General features: G+C 47.3%; 1 protein-coding gene across 16 annotated transcripts in view; it reads left to right on the top strand.

The window, feature by feature from the left end:
• The window catches only part of robo2 (roundabout, axon guidance receptor, homolog 2 (Drosophila)), a 1,648,725-nt gene that overhangs the window by 613,873 nt on the left and 1,027,746 nt on the right, over positions 1–7,106 (top strand). The gene's annotated exons all lie outside the window — the stretch shown is intronic.

The raw sequence follows: 7,106 nt of genomic DNA, 5'->3' as shown, positions 1-7,106 counted from the left end.
AGACCTCCTCGGCCCTTGGAGAACGGGATCCTTCAGAACCAGCTGACAGGGCAGAAGTTTCATAGTTCGGCAGAGCGAACCCACCATGTTGCGTGGGATTGGGGGTGTTGCAGGGGGTTGGGGTCTTTTTAGAGTGGTAACTAATTCCTCAAGAATGCCAGCATATTATCCCAGTAATTAAAGGTTTACTGCAGAAAGGCACCTGGTTGCTGAGCTCAATTTCCCCAAGGTGAGTGAGGGCAGGTGTGAGAAGGAGAGGGAGCGGTCAAAGAGACTTTGCTGACGCTATTCACTGAACTACAGACTCAGTAAACAGGAATAAACTCACTCTCTCACACATAAGTGGGCATCACAAGAACTAGCTGAGACATCCTGACAGGTCCTGATACAAAGAGGCGCTCCTGTTTTGAAAGATTGCAGAGAAGCTGTGCCATTAATTGGGGACCTGTTGCTGAAATGTCTCCAGGTTAGGGTGAAGGAGGGGAGCGATGAGACTTCTGGATATGCTGCTCGGTTCTTTGTTCTCCAGGCTGCAGATGTGCTGTTACTTATTCAACTCGCGGCCAATCCTCCCCAATGATCAACTTAGACAAATTATCAAAAGCACCGTGCGTAAATCAACGAGTTCAGAGCCGCCTTTCGACCGCACAGGTAACTGTTGTGTGATGTCGGTGATGTGTAGTGTTGAGATTCTGTTCTGCAAATGTCTTGAATTCCTGTTGGAGGTGGTGACTGATGGAGACAGTGTTCCGCAGATCCCAGCAGCACTCACATCTCAAACTATGAAGGTGGAAATGAGTTTTAACAGTTAACTGGCTATTGAACCAAGAAGGGCACCACAGCTGTGCTTATCACGTGCCTTCACCCAATGTCCAAACCTCTGGACGTTCTGGCAGGGACCAAAGGGTTAACGATTAGGAGAAAGAATCAGTGAAGATTGTCTTACCCACCTCAGTTGGTGAAGGAACCAGTTTCCTCCTGTCTTCAACATAGATTACCAAGCAAACCTCAGTCTTGTTTGTATTGTACAGCGGGGTGTCACTGGGAGTAGAGCTAGATATTGGTCACCACATGTGTGGGTGAAGTTTAGGGTTACAGTCATTGTTTATCTACATAGTTCATCTAGTTATGTTCATCTTAATGTCTAGTTTATCATCAGATCTTTAACCAACTCTCATCAAATGGCGGTGGTCTGAATCTAATGGTTAAAGATTTAAATGGGCAGCTGATATATTGAGGTGAAACTGCCGAACTGTGAAACTTCTGCCCTGTCAGCTGGTTCTAAAGGATCTCATGGTTCAAGGGCTGGGTGGGTTAGAGGCCCCCACGGTGTTGGGGGCACCAGGGGGCTGCACAGGAGACCATGGGTCCGCAGTACCAACCAGGATCTCACAAGATTGAAGCACAGGTGCATCTGCGCTGTCATGGAGGCCCGTTATGCCCAGGCATCTCAATACATCCACATCAATGTGGACCCTGTCCCACCACGAGACCTGGGCAGCAGGGTTCACCACCATTGCCGAGATGCCCCGGGTCCAAGGGGTGATCAACGGGATGACAGGCCGCTCTACGCAAACTGAAAAGTATTTCACTCGAACGTGCAGCTGAAATGTGACCATCAGATGTGCATCATGAACGTCTGTACCCGATACCCGGGCAGTGTGTCCGATGCCTTCATGCTGGCATACCCGATCATTCCTGGCCTCTTTGAGGTGCATCCTCGACTAGGGGGTTGGCTCCTGGGTGACAGCGGTTACCCGCTGCGGCCATGGCTTATGATGCCTATGCCATAGACCAACGTGGAGCCCTGCTACAATGCCCATACAGCGATCAGGGCATGATCGGTGCTTTGGCATCCCTGAAGATGCATCCTCCACAAATCACGCAACAGAGGGGTGACGTGCTGTAGGAGGATAAACGCTAGGCCTTATCTGACAAGGAGGATGTGGGGGAAGGAGAGGATGGACAGGACATGGGGTCCAGACAGGCATGGGAGGCCACGTAATGTGTGGGTCAGGAACGCTCTGATCACCTTCAGGTGCACCCATTCTGAACCTGGTTCTTTCACGCACCCTCTCACTCTTTCTGCTCTGGCCGCCCAAGGGGCTGGTTTAGCACAGGACTAAATCGCTGGCTTTGAAAGCAGACCAAGGCAGGCCAGCAGCACAGTTCAATTCCCGTACCAGCCTCCCTGAACAGGCGCCGGAATGTGGCGACTAGGGGCTTTTCACAGTAACTTCATTCGAAGCCTACTTGTGACAATAAGCCATTTTCATTTCATTCAGTGGCAGAACTATAAGCTCGGGAAGGCCAAAACACCAGCCTGGCCCTGTTCGGCCAAATGGCCTTGTGATTCCCCAAGTGTGGAATGTGTGAGTTTAACCCTTTGTTTTCAATAAACAAAAACCCCTGTGTAACTTGTAGCGGGAATTCAATTCATTACATGGGCACAATGCGAAGATTGAGGACTTGCAATTATCCAGTGCCTGTCACAAGCTCAGAATGTCTCAAATTGTTTTTCAACCAATGATGTAGCTGTTGAATTGTAGTCGCTGCTACAATATAGGAAAATATGTGGCAGCAGATTTCTGCACAGCAAGATTCCACAGATATATATATATATATTTGTACCCCAATAGATCTGTTTCAGTGAGAATTAAGCATTGTCCTAGGCTAAACAGATCACTCCTCTGATCTTCTTTGAATTGGTACTCTGGAATCTTCTACATCCTCCTGAGAGGGCAGAACAGGCCTCAATTTAACCTCCCATCTATTGTGCATGGGGCAGGTCTACCCAGCCACCTCCTACAGAATCCCAGCAATCAGATGTTTACTGCAGCGAGGCAGCTGGGTTGTGAGGTGAATCTCTCCTGGGTCACTGACGACAGGTGTGAGAGAAGGATGGGGAGCGGTGGGAGGGATCTGGGTGATGCTGCTCCCTGATCTACCGACTCAGAGACAGACCTCAGTAAACTGGAACCAGCCTCACTCTCTCACACAGCAGTGAGCATCACAACAATTAGCTCAGGCATCCAGACAGGTTCTGCATGAAGCGGGCTCCCCTGTTGTCCTGTTTTGAAAGATTTCAGAGAAGTTGGACCATTAATTGGGAAAATACTGTTGGAAGGATTGCGCATTGGGATGAAGGAAGTGAGCGATAATGCTTCTGAACATGATGCTCCATTCCTTATTCTCTGAGCTACAGTTCTGCTGTTACCTTTTCAAATCCGGTCCGATGCTTACCAATAAGCAACTTCTGCAGAGTGCCAGAAGTGTCCAGCGTAAATCACCAACCAGCACACTGCCTCCTTTTGATAATACAGGTAACTGTCATATATAAGTGTGATGTGGCTCATAGCAATGTTGGCATTGTATCCCCTCCTCCCCTGACCCCTTGAAAGCAGTGACAGACAGGGACAGAGTTCCACAGATGCCAGCAGACCTCTGTGAACCTCAAACCCAATCTCCATCTCCAAAGTCTGACAATCAGTCTGACAATCCAGACTGGAAACGTTAGCTCCCTTCTCTCTCTCCACAGATGCTGCCAGACCTGCTGAGATTGTCCAGCGTTTTGTGCTGTTGTTTCGGATTCCAGCACCCCCAGTAATTTGTTTGTGTCTGATAATTAATTTGCTGATTACCAAGGGGAGCACCGCAGCTGACTTTGTCTGGTGTCCAAACTCTTGCGGGTCTCCAGTGTTAATGATCAGTCGCGTTTTTACAGATGAATATGTGAGTTAAGGATGTTTCTTAGTTGATGGGCAACATAAGGTTACTCTGTCCCGGCCCCCTGTCACCCACACAGAGCAGAGACTAATTAACTCCCAGTCTTGCTGTCTGGTGCAGTTGTGTGTCACAGGGGGCAGAGAACCTACACGTTGAGTGAAGCCCAACTGGTGGGTTTGGTGAAGTTTAGGTTTCGAGTGTTTGTTTTACCCAGTTCTCGACACCTGTCGCTGATATTAACCTTGCTCCATGTGGGCACCTCTGGTCTATGAGGGGAATCTCCCCAGGGGTCACTGTCGACAGGTTGTAGGAGAATTGTAGATGGGTTCTGAGTAATGATATTCCCCAGTCAGTCCCACTTTCAGTAAATAAAATCAAAACTCTCTCACACACATCAGCTAGTGTTATGGAGTGAGACAGAAACTGTCTGCTTGAGGTAACTGATCTTTGAAGTCCCAGTGTAGTCTGGAAGGATTGTGTGATGGATTTAAAAGACATGTGGCCAATGGCAGTCACAATGATACACTTGCAGTTCTTTTACTTATGTGGCCAGGTGCATGTGTGCTGCATGCTTTTCAACAGCAATCCAATCCTTTCCGATAAGGAACTTGTACAGAGGCTGCGAGAGAAAGCAGTTGTTGCTAAAACTGGAGGCGCCTTATGCTGATGCAGGTAACTGTGCAGGTCATTGTGATGTTGCCATTCTATTCCTCTCCTGGGTTGGCCTTCTGCTGAATGGGGACACGGTTCCACAGGTGCCAGCAACTCTCTGTTACCCACTAACCCAATTCCGAGGCCGGTGTGTGTGCACTTCTCACCAGTGATTCAGGCAAGTGGAGTGGGGCTAGGTTCGCCTGCTTCGCAAACTCTTGCTGTTTCTGACAGGGCTCAAAGGGTTAATGTTCAGGAGCAGGAAACTGGAGTGAATGATAGTAACTCTGCTCTCAGGTCCTTGCAGGGACACAGAGCACATACTGCACCTCAGTCGAGCTTGCACTGTGGGTACAGTTGTACCTCACAGGCAGCATAATAGCGCCACATTGGGGAAATCAATGTTGGTGAATGCTAGGCTTTAATTGGTTGAGTGATTATTTCTGATTTGAAATTAGTTCTGGGCAAATGCCACTGACACTAATCTAATCATGGAAGGTTTACTCTACAGGGGTACCTGGCTTGTGCGGTGAAGCTCCCCTGGGTCAGTGTCATTGAGTGAGAGACAAATTATGAATGGGTTCGGGGCAAAGATAGTTCTCTGGTGTCAGTAAATAGGAACAAACCCCCTCTCTCTCTCTCTCACACACACACACACCCCATGAGCCAGTGTCACAAAGAACGGCAGAAACTCTCACTGAGAGAGAGAGAGAGACAGGTAGTGATAGCAACAGGCAGTGTGTGTGTTGCTGTCTGTGCCTGTGATAGACACTGTGGAAATTGCTCACTGTTGTTTAGAAGGACATTTAAGAGAATTACCACAGTGGGTGAATGAGCTGAACCATTTTTCTGTTTGAAGCAATGTTTCATAGATTGTATGAAGTACATGTGTGTTATAAACTGTTCAGTCTCTCTTCATTGATTATTGATAACCAACATTAAGCACAGAGAGATAGAGACTGATTCTGTGCCCATGTTACCTTACAACCCAGCAGGTAACTGTTGTTCTTTATTCCTGTGTTCTTGTGTTGAGCTGAGAGCATTCCCGGTGATTAGGATGAATAGGATGGGAATGGAGGGATATGGTCCCCGGAAGGGTCGGGTTTTTTTTAGTTCAGATGGGCAGCATGGTCGGCGCAGGCTTGGAGGGCCAAAGGGCCTCTTTCCTGTGCTGTAATTTTCTTTGTTCTTTGCTCTTTGATTCTGTTTCCCTCAGAATTATTTATTTTAATAACTAAAGCCATTTACTTATAACCTCCTCCGTCACTCTGAGATCTCTGCATTCCTCTGTTCTTGGCCAACTGTCAACCTGCCTCTTTGTTCCTCTGACCATTTGTACCCTCACTTGCCATAATGTCTGGAATTCCCTCCTCTAAACTGTTCTGCTTCTGTGTCCCTCTCTCATTCTTTAAGATAAGTAACTTTACATCACACAAGTGCCAAGCAGTGGTCAACTCCAAGAGTGAATCTAGCCCTCCTCCCTTTACATTGAACAGTCATAGCATTGATGTGTCGCTAGAGGGAGCACCGGCGAAGTTATTACATGCAGACATACAGCTAATGAACACATAGAATAGGACACGACCAATGGGCAGTCAAGACACCCAGAGGTGACACTACCACAAGAGGGCAACCCATATAAAAGGATAGGGCACACATGCTCTTTCTCTTTCCACAGGCGGCACGTAGAGAGAAGGACAGGGGCAGATCAGGAAGCATCACACCCACCGCATGGCTTAGAGCAGACTGGTTAGTTCGACTGAGTTACTATAGCAAGATTAGCAGGAGAGTCAAACTCAAGTAAGAATTGTTAACTGTTCAATAAATGTGTTAAACCTATCTCCAAGTCTGAAGCTTTCTTTGTCAGAGCATACATCAAGGAAGCAGCTTATGCTACATGAAGATGCAGAACACAAGTCTGGTTGGGCCAGAAGGCCTTCCTCAGAGTTGTAATTTCTGTGTGATACTCTGAGTGTGACATTGATTTGTTTTGATGAGTTTTATTCACCCTTTGCTTTCAATGAATGGAAAACAATCTTCTAACTTGTGATGAGAATTTCATTGGTTTAACAGACACAGGTCAAAGCAAATACTTGTGTTTATATAGCACCTGTCACATCCTCAGGACATCTCAATGTGCTGTACAGCCAATGAAGAACCTATTGAATTGTAGTCCCGCTGTGGTCTAGGGGAATGTGGCTATGGCTTATGCACTGCAAGATCCAACAAACAATAAAGTGACAAATGACCAATCGATCAATTTTAGTGAGGATTAAGTATTGCCCTGGCCTGAACAGATCATTCCTCTGTTCTTGTTTGAATTGGTGCTCCGGAGTCATTTACATTCTCCTGGGAGGGCAGAATGGGCCTCAGTGTAACGTCCCATTTCAACTAACCCACTATTGTGTATGGGACAGGTCTACCGAGAGTTACAGCTAATGGCTGCAGAATCCCAACATTTTCATGTTTACTGTACCAAGACAGTTGACCTATGAGATGAATCTCTCCTGAGTCAGTGACGACAGGTGTGAGAAGTGACAGGGAGCGGTAGGAGGGATCTGGGTGATGCTGGTCCCTGATCTACAGACTCAGTAAACAGGAACAAGTTCACCATCGCTCACAAGTGAGCATCACGAGGATTAACTGAGGCATCCAGACAGGTTCTGCGTGAACAAAACCCGCTTGTTGCTCCTGCTTGGAATGTTTTCAGAGAAGTGGCGCCATTAATT

Source organism: Scyliorhinus canicula, chromosome 7, assembly GCF_902713615.1.
Source record: "Scyliorhinus canicula chromosome 7, sScyCan1.1, whole genome shotgun sequence".
In the NCBI taxonomy this organism is placed as follows: Eukaryota; Metazoa; Chordata; class Chondrichthyes; order Carcharhiniformes; family Scyliorhinidae; genus Scyliorhinus; species Scyliorhinus canicula.
This window is presented reverse-complemented; position numbering and strand designations above follow the sequence as displayed.